The following is a 14,717-nucleotide window of genomic DNA, read 5'->3' on the forward strand; positions in this document are numbered from 1 at the left end:
CTCTCTTTTCCTAGTATGTTGTTTCAGTTTGGTATCACTGCAGCAATGTTCAGTATCTGGTGACTTTCTGTAGGACTTGGTATGTGATGCTGGTGAATGCAGGAAATCAAGGAGCTTCACAGGGCACACAAAACACATTCCCTTCCATGACTACTTTCACAGTCACACTGAAGAATTTTTTTCACCAACTGGCTGCTGCTTTAACTCCTACCAAAGCCAGCAAAGCAGAAATTCCAACCCATCTGTACAATCCCTGTCCCTCAGTTTATTATATTGCAGACCAGGATGTGCAGCAGCTGTTTCAGGCTTTGCAGGTGCAGTGCGGAGCTCTTGCCGCCCAGCAGCCCACCCTTCAGATGGACCAAAGGGTCACTGCTCCATTATACACTGTACCTACAGCTCTGCTGCAGAGAATCAATGCAGTGTCAAAGCTCACTGCCTTTCATCAGTGTCGCTAATCCTGCACATATGCTTTTGCACAACTGGCAGATGTGGCTGAGAGAAGTCATGGAATCAAATTCGGTAGGAAATCTGCTTACAAGTGGGATGAATAGAAAAACCACAAAAAGGAATACTGTAAGTGTCTTTACTTCCTTGAAGACACCACACTGCTGTCAGGAAAACATTTCAAAAGCTAAATACACTGTATTGTTAAGAGACATGAAAAAACACTGTCCCCCTTCTGTCCTTTCTTCCCCTTCCAACTTCACCACTTTGATGGAGGCAAACACAAAGTATTTTGGCCAGAATAACCATTAACTGGTTTGTCTGCCCCCTTAGAAACACTTTTTAAAAAAATTAAATTTTCCCTCTAATAAAAGTATTTTTTATTGATGGCCCCCAAGTCCTCCTAAAAAGTTTCCCAAAACTGAAGAAGAAAAGGACTGCTTTATAACTGTTATCTAATATTTCAAAAATCTATCACCACCAGAGTTCTTTAGCTGCCTATTAATGAGAAATAATGCTTAGAGTTATGGAGTAGAGAGACAAGTTCTCTAAATTAACACTTCAAAGGAGTTCGCTGATGTCAAAAGACATACAATTTGCACAGCACTTCACCCATGTATTTTCCTGTCTTCCAGATCTCTTTCTTTGGAAATCATTATGGAAAATGTTGAACTGGCAACTTTTGACATTGATATATTGCAGAACACCTCCAAACCTTTTCAAAGTCTGCATAAGCTTCCAGCCTGTTGATATGCATCAATTAGAAACAGTAGAGTTTGTTGTATTCTCCTTTCTTCAGTGAGACTGCCCTCAAGGCAACTTACAACATCTGCTGAGAACACCTGGAATCCTTCATCCACTGAAAAGTCAGCTTGCTGCTTGGTTTGATGGATCCAAGACAGTAGACTTGCTCAGCAGAGTAGGGCACAGCACAGGTAGTTGACAGTGTATAAACCTAGGTGTCATCAAACTTCTGCTATGAGAAAAGTGAGGGAATCAAGACAAGGAAATTAATTCTGGGATTTAAAAATACATAATAAAACCCCTGGCCCTCAGTGCTGTTGCAGCAGCATAGAATTTATAGCTAATCAAGCCATAAAACCCAAAGTAGCATTCATCAGCCTGTTAGCCCTTGCAATATATGCTTAGTTTTAAAAAATGCATTTAAAATTGTCCTAACTTCTTTTTCTGAGGACCCCCAAGATCCTAATTAATCTGTTCAGTGAATGTCTGTATAAAATGAGTTTTCCAGTCTGGGACAGGAACATCATGGAACATCCTTTTTTTGGTTTCTGATACAGTAGCAGTGAATCTTTAGAGAAGAGTGTCAGTATCACTTATTTTATTTCCTTTTTACTTTCCCTAAACAATTTGTTTCATTAGTGAAATGATAAAACGCATTTCCTTAGTTCCTACTTAAAATTAGTAACAGCTCTGGCTTAATGGTTGTTCACCTCTTCAGAATCTAGTAACGTGGAAGGCCAGCCCCATTCTCTCTGTGCTTTTATCTATCAGTTTGGGTGTTCTGCTCTGGCTCCACAGTTTGAAGATCTGCCCGAGGACACCAGTAAGACCAGTGCAGTTATGTTCTACTTAATGACTGCTCTCTGAAGTGCACATCAGGAAAATACAGTTCAGGATGGGCTCACGGCTGGCTGAACCACTGTGGAAACCTGGTCCCACTGCCAAGAGCAGATCACGCTCTGGTCAATGACCTTAATTTCATCTGAAGCTACTTCTGGATTTACGCAAATCTGTAAAAAACCCTGCAAACCCTCAGGATCCTTAAGCTAACCATGTGTTTGTTTTTTACTAATTGCTATTTGTTAAAAACTAATTGCTTTTAGTTATGGTATGAGTAGAAGGAAACTGAACTTAGGAGGGAAAGGATTTTTCAAAGGGAGATCAGCTCTTAGCAGCTGTGTGGTGAATGCAGGATGGCTACGAACTCCACTTTAATTAAACCCATTTCCTTCTCCAAACAAAACATTGTCTCCCCACCACAGAGCAGGGACTAATGCCCATCTGCCTTCTGTGCTCCAGTCTCTCCTTTGGATTACTTCTTTGGAAGCACCTTGTGACACCTTTTACCTTTCCTCTGCTGATACTGGCTATAAAAACAAGGAGAGGGAAAATCACCCAGAACTTTCTTAGGTCTGAGACAACATTCACCAGCAAGGAAATTTAAAGAGGATGGAATAGTGTGTTCCTGTGCTGCAGCATGGTGTTTTGTTACAGTGTCTGATAGAGCTGCTCTTCAACATTTCTGTTCACAATCCACTTGATTCTCTTCAGCACGCCATGATTTTTACACGGCTTTGACCTTCCTGGAGTTTACGAGAAGGTGGACAGATTGAATGGTTACAGGTCTTCATGGCATGAAAGGCTATCAACAGGAGTGACGCTGCAAGCACTGTACCGAGGGGGGAAAAAAGCAGTACTGGAAACCTGTTCCCTTACTGGATATTCCAGTGGAGACACAGTCACTATTATTTTCAGAGGGAACACATCACATGCTAAATAAGTCTAATTATTTGGAACATGTTCTGCTTTGGACAGATTGTGACAATCTTATATAAACCCTGGCACGAAGCGTTAGGGCAGTCTGATTTCTGACCCAGATCTGACTATTTTGCAGCACACACAACTGCGCTTCCAGTGGAAGATTCCCCCATGTCAAGCGTCTAAACATGGTAAATAAAGCCATCTGTTGTGGAAGCTGGATTTTTAAATTATATGCCCCGTTAACCACTGGCTTGCACACAGAGCTATTCATGTCTAAAGATACAACTGCACGCCTTTCTAACAGGACTTCTGCTCTCCTGGTTTTATATGTTTTCTGGGCCAGATCTCAGGTGTCTAAAATAACCTCTCCTTGCGCTTGCTTCCATCAGGCTGTTTTAAACCTTTTCCCTTTCCTCTTGTGTTTCTTCCCACTCCCTACTTTCTCTTGGTCTCTGTTATAAATACTAACGCAGCAAATGCTTTATGAAAACTTGCTAATATTTGAAAATATAAATATGTGACACATCTTACATATAGTAATCAAAGTATCTGGTACAAAAGAGATCTCGTCAGCTGCTAGTCCATCTTCTTTGCAGTGATGAGGGAAAAGCACTTAAAGGATGGGGTGTGGGGGAGCAATTTCTGTCCTAAGAATATTGTGATATTTTCAGGACTTTTCACCTGATAGCCTAATTTGAAGAACCCATTTGTTGAGCTAAATTGTTGTTGAGTCAGCAAGTGATTAAATTGCTATTTCCAGTACTATTCTGCTCAGCCAGCTCACTTTTTATCTAAGACCAAGAAAAGTTAAAAAAATGCGTGGAGTTTAGCTCTTAAAATAACTTTGCATGTTATATTATTTGGAGAGCAGTGGTGCGGTATTTTCTGCGACAGCATCTTGCCCTGTGACTCTACTGCCAGGCTCCATGGTTCTTGGTGATTCTGGGATTCTGAACTCCACCAGTCTCGTGATTTGCAAATGTGCGGTTAAATCTACGGAACAGTTGTGTGGATAACAGTTGCAAATATAAATGCATTTAGATAATACATGCATGTTGCCAACGTAGAAGGCAATGCTAGTGCTTGCACTGTAAGAGGAAACTGGCGTTTGCTTTGGTGGCTTTGAAACATCGAGTATCTGTGGAGATGGACGGGACATATAGGTCATCTTGTCTGTCTCTTGGTAAAGCACAGGCTGCTCTGTTTACCCTGAGACCTCTGTGTTAGAAGTATCAAACACCCTTACTGAGGTTGGACAGCCTAATTTATTATTTTTTTTAATAGTTACTATTCTCATAACACATCTCTTCCAGCACTGCTTTGAAGATAAAGATAAGGACAGTTCACAGTTTATTTGAGCTGGTTTGAGTGGTCAGTTACCCTCACTAAAAACATATGCTTGCTATCTACACTGGCTTCATTTAAACCTTCACTTTATGTCAAGTCTATTAATGAAAATACAATTTTAGATAGAAAATTAGGAACTGGAAAAGCAACAATAACGAAGAAATGCACTGGAAGAGACCTGAGGTGAGGCGTAGACATTTCTGAGTCTCAGAGATGGCCAAAGCCATTCCAGCAACATTCACCTGAACAACGGGTGTTCAAACAGTTCCAAATTTTTTAACCATGTGAATCAGAGAGGCACAAATTTGTTTCTTTAGAGCGGATTGTTTTGTGTTGTAGCTACCTTCACTGACTTCTGTTTTAACTTGAAGATGATTTCAGGATGAAATAGACATTTTTGGTTACAGTGTAAAAAATTAGTTTCAAATTGATCATTTCAGAGAGGGCAGATAAAACCAAACCAATATCTTGATAGAAAATACAACCAAATGTCCTCATTTAATTAGATATGAAGGAACTTGTGTAGATCCAGGCCTGGAGGTTGGTGGCCCTGCCTGTGGCAGGGGGGTTGGAGCTCTATGATCCTTGGGGTCCCTTCCAACCCAGACCATTCTATGATTTTATGATTCTATGAAACAGTTGAAATGCAAACATAGAAAAATGGCTAAATTTTTTTCCAGCTTTTTTTTATTCCTTCTCATATTCTTTCTTTCTGTAATTTTGCTTTTGTTTTCTTTTTTCCCCCTAAAAACTTAATTCTGCTAATTTTAAAATAGTACATCATCCCCAAGATGCTGAGAGATGTATTTAAAAAGAAGAAAAATTGGGATATTTATACTTCTTGCCATTTGGCAACTACCTCAAATGTCTAATTGAAAGCATAATTTCCCTCAGTTTACCACATGACCGACAGAGCGAGGACATTCCAGTAGGCAGTCCAAACACTAAACTATGTTCTTGCTATGAACAGTCAGTCCTTGGAGGGCCTGGGTTTTTTTTTCGCCCCTAGACTTCATAAATAATGCACGGAAGTTAAGATAATTTAGGTGATATTAACAGCTCTGAAAAGCATTGATAGGCTCCCAAACAAATAACTATCAGCTGATACCAAAGAGTATGCCATGACGACGTACAGACAGTTAATCTAGACATGCTGAGGATTTATTATGCTGGGTCTTCACAAACAGACTATGCAAAATAAACCAGCTGGAGTTTAGCAGGTTTAACTTTTTGGTTTTCCATACAGGACAGCAATCACCTTCTTCTTGTTTGTTTATACACTTGACCACAACAGTCAAAGATCTCAAGCTCGGAGGTGATGCTGTGTACAATGAATGGTTCTGAGGCGAACGTGTAAGAGTTTGCAGCGCTGACGACTGACGTGTGTGTGATAGCGCTTGGAAACGGTGTAAAGCAGAGTACAGGCCTAAGCAGAGACCTTCCAGAGAGGCGGAGAGCTGTGAGAAGAATTTAACCTCTCTCCCCATTTCCTAATTTTCTGTCACAGTGACAAAAATTTACGTTATCTTTTGAAAGGTTGGACAATCCTCTCTTCTTTCCAGACAGTTACATATGTTAACGGAGCAAGAATAACACTGGCAGATGACGAAGCAGGAGGGGGAATGGGTGCAACTCCCTGCAAGGATTCTCCCCGTATCATCTAGGGGGCAAGAATTACATCCTCCAGTATCATGTAGCATCTTCATCCTTTTCCTGAAAGGCTGTGCCCATTTGGAAGGAATAATTTGATCTAGCGCATTTTTCATCATCAAAAGCACTTTTCTATTGCAGCAGCAAATCCATTTTGCAATAGAATAGAAGAGAGAAACTTCTTTTGCAATAGAATAGAAGAGAGAGAGAAACTGAATCAGCAGCAGAATTAACTGTTTCTGCTTCAGACAGATGTGTGAAAAACTCCGTTAAAGTATTCATGGTTTCATTAAGTATTCAACCAGAGCTGGCTGACTCCCATTTGCCCAGCTGCTGGACATTCACACCAGCAAATGAATCATCCCAGTGAATGTTTACTTTAGATTTGTGGGGGTGTTGTTTTCATTTTAACTAGACTTCTCTCTTTGGAATTCACTAACGTGATAAAACCTGAACAAGAAGGAGGTCTGTTTCTCACTTCACAAACTGTGTCAACTTACTCTAAGTCTTCTTGTCTCTCACCCTTCCAGCAAGACCCTGTTTTGCATAATTTACACATTTTTACAATTCAGAAACTTTCTGGGTGATATTCCAACATGGTGTTGAGCTCTTTTGTTGTAAATATCGCTTGCTGCGATTTGACACAAACATAAACAAAATCCCACCTTGGTGAATGATCATCACTAACTTACTTTGTTGCAAAAAAACTCGTTGCTGTAAAAAATGGAGCATACTATGGGTGTTGAGAGTGAGAATACAGACCGGGAAAGGATGAAGAAGTAGGAAAATAAAAAAAGTTTCATTGTGCCCTATTACTTAACAGAAATATTTCAGTTCGCATTAGGTGTATTTAAAGGACTCCAAGCTCAAACACAGAAAAATACTAAAACTAACAGCTATAAAGCTAACACAGCAGAATGTGTTGGTTTAAAGAAAAGCTGGCAATGTAACTTCAGATTTTCCTTTATCAAATCATTATGTGGTATCACATTACTGATTTTAAATGCTTAGTAAAAATGCAAGATATGTCATACGTGAAACACATGTACGCGCCCATGTTCTGTATGAAAGTTTAAACTTTGTGGTCAGGTATAATACAGGAATTAGGTATATTTTTTCTGTATATTGGTCTGCTCTTTTTCCAATATGTATTGACATCTGCCACCCTGGTGGGTAACTGGTCTGGAAATAGAGAACAGATCCCTGGACTAAATTGTGATCTCGTTTATATCACTCAGTAACAGAGTTGCTAGCCTTCCATGATGAAAATCCACTATAATTGCTATTCTTAACACCCCCTCCCCCCAATAAGGATTTTAATTGGATAATCCACACTGTAATGTAATTTCTATACACATGCACAGAGACAGAGAGAAAATCTCCTTTTGGATTATGAGATGCATGGAAATACTTGAAATATTTTTATTTTTAAAATACTGCTTTCTGTTTCTCCTGCTGAATGTAAACAATCCCACCTTTACATTTCATTTCAAGTTATAGCCTTTTCTGCCTTAATCACTTTTTGTTGCATAACTTTTCTAATACTGATTGGAACAATATTAGCGCTGTACCTAAGTGCATCAAAAATACTATCAATGCTGGTCTCATTCCTTTTACATCTTAGCTCCCCTTTGGGCTTTCATTGAGCAAAGACCTTCAGTGAAGTATCCCTGACAATTTTGTCCAATTTCAGAGTCACTACAGTTAACTGAGAATCCTTTTAAATGTTAAGAACCCTTAAAATTGTAGGAAATAGGCCTGTATGGACTGGAAAGCCTGGTCAAGAGTATTGTCGTCTTTGATCCCCACTGGATAGTTTTAACCGCATTGCTCTGTTTCAGCCTTAATTTTGCAAAAAATTAGTAAAACTGGAGAAGAGCAGTCATATAAAAGGGAAAATTACTTCAGCAGAAAACGCACAAAAGCATGAAGAAATCATTATGTCTGTAGATCCTTTATTATTAAAAATGAGAGAAGGAAGGGGCACTCGATGTGTAAGTCACCTTGTACTAGAACCTGGATATTGACAGCAGCAGAACAGTGGAAGCCAGAAATAGGGAGCATACCAAAAAAAATTAATTCTCAGCAGAAAGGTGATTTTCTCCTAAGAGCAACCTTTATACTTGCTGTGAAGTTAAAGAAAAAGCACACAGCAGAAAATGATACCTGATAGCAACCACAACTTGGCTGCTCATAAAACTGTTAACTAAGCACACACAGCATTTGCAGCTCAGAAATGTGCAACTTTCCATAAAAATTTCAGTCTGTGGGAACCTACGTATATTGAAATTCATAGAAATGCTTACTCGCTGCAAAAATGTTCTGTGTCCAAATTAGATGCCTTTCATGAGGCAGTTAAATATTACAAATTCAGTATTTTTTTGCATTCTCACTTTCAAGTTGACTTTACACTACACTTGCAGCAATACCAACATTGGCAGGCTTCTACCATCAAAAAACCCCCTACTGTGTGAATACTGAAGTTCAAATTAAGTTTATGTAGGCAGCCACAACAGGCGGCCATCTTATTGTTGACCCTACGCCGCTCACAGGGACTGCATTTTTAGGTAGCCGGCAGTGACGCAAATGACAGGGGAACAGGGCTTTTTTACACATGCCGTGTGCAGAGCTGTTAGAAATGTCAAAGGTCCTAAAGAAAGGACTCAAAGTAGATACATTAGTGAAGCAGTAATTTATTATACATTCTTGCAAGAGCAGGTGACCCAATAAGTAGGCACACCTTTGGTCAGAGCCTGCAGCATTTTTATGCCATATCCCCATCTGAAATCATCAGGTTACTTTATATACCTATACATATTCATAACTTGTCCTGCTTTGTATTAAAATGAGTTCCAAGAGGTGATTTCCATAAACTCCTCCCAACTGCGTCTGTGCACTGTCTCATGGTAGTGGTCATCGGGGGTCTCAGTGATGAAGGCTTGAAGTCTTCCTCAGGTTGAACTTTAAACCTCCTTCCTGTTTCTCTATGAATTAAGTTTTTTCAAAAATGTACAGGCTCAATCTAGGTGCCTTCATGTCTGTCAGGGTCCTAAGTTATCTTATCCCTTTCGTCTGTGCCCTTTGAAGTTAAATGTGAGCTTGCAGATGCTTGCCTTTGTCTTTACTTTCCCCGGCAACTGAGTGAGTGGGACATGGGCCTAGGGCTGAAGGAAGTCAAAGCTCGATACAGGTTTCAGTTTGCGCACGTTAATTTTGTAGCCTCTGAAAAGGTTTGTTATCTTTACTAATGGGCGATTCCACCCCTGGTCAAAATGATTAGATTTCTTAGATGGTATTGAGACCCCACATTGTTTTTCCAGTTTGTCATGATGCGGTAATTTGTGCCCCAGTATGAATCAGCATTGTCGAAACCTGTTTGTTGAGCCTAATTTCCTTAGGTTCCAACCCATGACCTCAGTCACAATTCTCATTGTCCAGGATCATCTGCATCTTTTAGCAGAGCTATGTGTTCGAATTGAACCCTTATTTAAGAGAGAGATTTTGCCATAATTCTTTTAACACAACCAATAACAAAACTATATTAATAGTATTCCCCCTTATTTTATGTGCTATCCTGAATTCCCTACAAAGGATTTCTGATGAGGCAGCCTGAGTCCTCCACTTCCCACGTCAGCATAAGAAAAATACAACAACCCATTTCAGTTTGCAAAAGCAACATTTCCCAGCATTTTCCACAGAGCTGGGAAAAATCCGAGTCTGGGGAGAAGCATGGAGCCTTTGTACCATCCCTGGCACTCTCAGGGAGGCATGTTTCTTCAGTGAAGGATGAGAAAGATACGGGGAAGGTGTAACTTTCCTTCATGTCACCCCAACCCAGCACAACTTCTGAAGCCCTGACACCCAACAGGCTTTGTGTCACTGCCAGCCATTAACTGAGCCTTAATTACATAGCCAACATCTTGGGATAACCTAAACTTGACCCTGAGTCCTAGACTTTTCAGCATGGTCTAGAATGTTCCATTGAGACTCCATTGCTTGCACCTGGGGCAGGCTGCCTCCCACCAGCACCTCTGAGGGCCTGCGGCACCCAGCACCTGTTCCTAATTGACTGCTAACGCCCAGGTGTTGCTGCAGGCTCTCCGTCCACAAAAGCAGAGGTGGGGCAATGTCTTGTGCCTTACTCGGGATGTGCTTTTGCAGGAGGTGTGGGGAGGATGGCTGCATGCTTTGTTTCCTTGCCTCCGGAAGGCCAGTGGCTCAACTTGGAGGAAGATATGGGCTTTGTTAATGTTATTACTGTGTAGAAGCGCTCCATGTTGCTGACTGGAACGGAAAGGTTGATCGGGCAGCTTAGCAGAGGCAGGCTCGGAGCTTTTCTTCACTTGCCTCACGCTTCAGCTCGGCTGTGTGGCCTGTTCAGCCGCCCTGCCTATGGCTGCTGGGTGCGGCCTGAGCCCGTCCCGCCGGCGCGGAACAGATCGCAGCGGCAACACCCAATGCCGAAGGACGGCATCCTTTGAGGGCTGTGAAACACACGGCAGCAGCCTTCCTGCCGCCGAGACCGAATGGTGGGGTGGTCGGTCGGTCGCTCCCTCTGCTAATGGCCGTGGCGGAGATCCGGTTGTGGGTCGGATTAGGGTTGCCAGGTTACCGGTCGACCGGGTCCAGTGCGGGCCTTGTGCTGGGACTGGGGGAGCTGGAAAACAAACGCAAATGCCTTACGGCGCCGGTGAGGTCCTTGTGGTGAGAAGCCTCGGGGCCAGCGCAGCCCGCTTGAGAGGCACCCCTCCGGGGGTGTGCCGTGCTAGCACTGCTCGGCTGTTAACGTCAGGTGGTTGGGGTGCAAAGTTTTGGGCTTGGGAAATTGCTTTAATGTTTACATGGAAACAAATGTGGATTTAATTGTGCTTTATTATAGAGGACATGAGAAGGCTCGGGTTTTTTCCTCCTCCTAAGACTGTTCCCTTGAGAAGAGGGCTTCTAAGCGCCTTTTTAAATGCTCTGCACCCCACCTCTGGGTGCCAGAACATTTTCTCTCTTGAGCTATGGCTGAGCCAAATGACAGCTGATGCTTTCCTCTTGCCTGCATGAAGCTTCAATAAAAGGACAATACTGCACTGCACAGCAGTTGTCCTGTCTCTTTTACTTCACCATGTGTCATGATCCGCACCCGATTAGACTGCTTTGGCAGAGGTTAAACCCCAACCGACCACAGAGTGCTCTTGAGTGGCTGGGGCGGCTGGGCTTAACCCCTGAGTGATGTCCAATTAGGTGCTTTATTGTGAAGAGGTCTTCACAGTTCCCGCAGCAGTTCTTCTTGGTTATATACAGTTAAATGATACTTATTCATTAGGTTACCTCATACACCTGTACATATTCATAACTTGCCCTGCTTCATATTAAAATGAGTTCCAAGAAGTGATTTCCATGAACTCATCCCAATTGCGCCTGTGCACTGCTGTCTGGTGGTGGTCGTTGAGGGTCGTGGGGATGAAGTCGGATGGCTCCTCTTCGTCACCGCAAGTAACCTTCTATTTTGTGTAGACTCAGTTACCCCTTGACTCTGATCCAAACTACAAATTTGTTTTCAGCAGGTTTTGTGTACCTTCAAGGACAAGGGGGAGCTCTAGCTAGCTACAATGAAATGCTTTGCCTGAATTCATGACCAATTAGAGACAAGCAAGGAATTCATCGAACAGATAAGGAGGAGGGGGGTACTGGAACTTGTCAAAGAAGCCATTTTATTTCCACAGAGCACATAGTCCTTGAGTGTGTAGTTTACTCAAAATATGGTGTTAGACTCAAACTTATGTCCCAATTGATGTCTCTTCTTTATCAGTGAAGCAGAGTCGTTCAAGTGAGGCACTGTTTATGGGAGGTCAACACTGTGGCACTTCAAACCATCCTGTTAGCAAGTCTTCCTTAACCCTTTACAAGTGTCTTAATGCAATATTTCAGCAATGTTGAGACATAAGTCCACTGGTACAGTCATTTGTTGAGGGACACAGTATGTCACACCACCCCATGGCTCAACTTTGCCATCTTATAGATGGTACTCTGTGATAGAGGATAGAGATAAAGTAAGGAGGAAGGAAAAGTGTGTGCATAACAGCTCAATAGCTACAATCAAAACATTCAAACAATTATCAATTTTCAAATTGCATTTGCAATAGTCAATAAGAACTGTTAACATTTGATAGACATTAATTAACAATTTGAATTTGTCCAGTTGCAAAAATCCAAATCTCATTATATTGCTGTCCCTTGTAGTTCAGGGGCTGGAGGAAAACAAAACAATGATACTGTACATGAACATTTACAAGATGAATATTTTTGAGGATCACAAGAACACATGAAGCAAAAGTTAAAAATGCATCATAAATTGGTACCATCCAATTAATATATTCCCTTTTTTGTTGTGATTTTGGAAATGCAAAACTGATCAGTTTTGGAATATGCAATGCAGGCGGTCCACAGTTTTCCCACCCTGTCACCCATTACTTAGCAAATTAAGCTTTAGGTGGGTCTCCTGGCCTGGTCAAAACTGGCTGCAGTCGTCTTTTTTGTCATGCACCATCATCATGGCAGAATTACTGCGTTCACTGGATTCACGCATGTGTGAGCTTCCTTTTCTAGTACTTTCTGTGTGGAGGTGGTGAGGGAGAACTGCACGTGCGCATTTCTAAAAGCACACAGGTGAACAAGCACTGGAGCAGCAGGAAATGGCTGGAGTTGGAGAAGATGAGACCCCAAATCCCTCCCCCGAACCTCATCCTTCAACTCCACAAGTGGTAAGGTTTCCTTTCTACAGCACTATAGCTGTGCAGTAGGGGCAGTGTCCTTGCTATGGCTATAGTGGTGTATTGTTCCTCTGCCATTAGACTTTCAGGTTGTCACAGTCTACCCAGCAAGTGGAGTTTCACCTCCCGGAGCAGCCACAGAGGTTGGTGTTACTGAGACTGAGAGGTCTCTCCAAATTCAGATAGTTGGTTTAGAAAGAATCAAGGTTTTCCAGTTCTGTTATTGCTTTACTTCTAGGCAGAGGACCCAGGCTTCTCCTCGCAGGGTTGCAGATGCCGTGGTGATGTGTGAATGATGCCGTAGGATAGAATTTTATGCACTGTTAGGAGTTGTTGTTATTTTGGTTTTGGTTGTGGCTGGTTTCTATTGTTGTTACAGCTGTGTACACCAAGAAAGTTCAGTTTTGTTCAGTTAACCAAGAGTTTATATATATAAATTCTATTAGACAAAAACGGGAATGGGGGAGAAAGTTGCTATACTGCATGACTAATAACTTTATAGCAAACAGAGAAGGGATAGGGTTATATGATCCTAACAGTTACTTGTTTTATTGGTTTCACAAACCTGATGTTTTATTCTGTCACAGTAACTGCTTGCATGCGGTTCACCACGTTTTGGATCCATAGGATCACACACGGTAGAAATACTTAATTTGCCACATACTCCTCCCTCTTTGGCCAATACATAATCCAAAACCAGGCGGTGCTGCAGGATTGCAGCACACATCTCAAGATTGTTGATTCAGGAGATCTATAGCATTGGCAGTTTTGTTGGAAATTATTTCCAAAACTGCTTGCAAGTGAATTATGCAGTTCAAGTTGTAAATTGGTTCCCATGCCCCTGTTACCAATTCATTAGGATTCCATGTGGCCAGCCTGTAATGCTTTATTCTTTTGGGAGGCCACTCATTTTTCCCCCAATTTTGTGTTCCAACTATTTCAATCTCGACAGATCTTTTCTCTCATGCAATACCTTTATTTCATTTTTTATTAACAGCTGACATTGACTTTCTTTGACCCCTTTTAAACTTCCTGTTACACCTACTCTATACAAACATTGATACACTTTTGCCAATCAAATCTGGGGACGTGTGTAACGTCAGTTTGCAAAACTTCTCGTGGGCCTGTGCCAGGAGGACTTGTGCCAGGGACAAGGCCACTAGCAAACTGTCGACAGTCCAGGCACGACTGTACAATCCAGCCACAGTTCCTTAAAAAAACCTTAAATAATCTCTTATCTAAAATTCCTTTCAATAAGGCTCGTTTCATTCGGGTAACTACTCCTACCACATACAATTAATCACATACTATGTTTTTTCACTTTGCAGACACTTTTACAACTGCCTGTAACTCCTGCTGCTGAGTTGAGCCTTGTATTTCCTCTAATACCAATTTCTGTTATTTTCCATTTTCTTTGCTACATAACCAGCCCTGCTCTCAGTTGGCTAAGTCCGTGAATGCTGCAAACCAACCCATCAGACAAGTGATATTGCAAGACATGAGTTTCTACATTCTACTCCGGGTCCACTGGTACAGGCATTCGTTGAGGGACACAGGACGTCACACCATGTAGCAAGCATTTATAAATGAGAGTCTCCCTGTGGCACTCAGTTTGGGTGTTGCTCAGGCAGGGGTGAATAGTGGTAGGGCCTGGTCTGAGGTGGTGGCCGGGCTGGAGCAGTGCTGTTCCCAGGGCTGTTGTTGTACCTGGAATTTTTTGGCTTTTGTGTGTGAATAACATCTCTGCAGTGTGGGGCTCACTTAGGTGGCTTTTCAATGACTCATAATCGAACTGGGTCCTGTTTCTAAAGGGGAAATTTGAGGTAAGGAAGCTTGCGACTTGTGCTGCAGGAAGATGTGGGCTGGAAGAGGTTTCTAGAGCTCATCTAGTCCGGGTTTGGGCATGGCCAGCTTCAGAGATGGGTTGTGCTGCTTGGGTGGTGGGTGTTGACCTTGGTGGGCAATGATGTATCACTTCCGCTTGCCCTGGTGGGATGGAGGGGAAAA

Source organism: Gallinula chloropus, assembly GCF_964237585.1.
Source record: "Gallinula chloropus genome assembly, chromosome: 5".
Taxonomy (NCBI): domain Eukaryota; kingdom Metazoa; phylum Chordata; class Aves; order Gruiformes; family Rallidae; genus Gallinula; species Gallinula chloropus.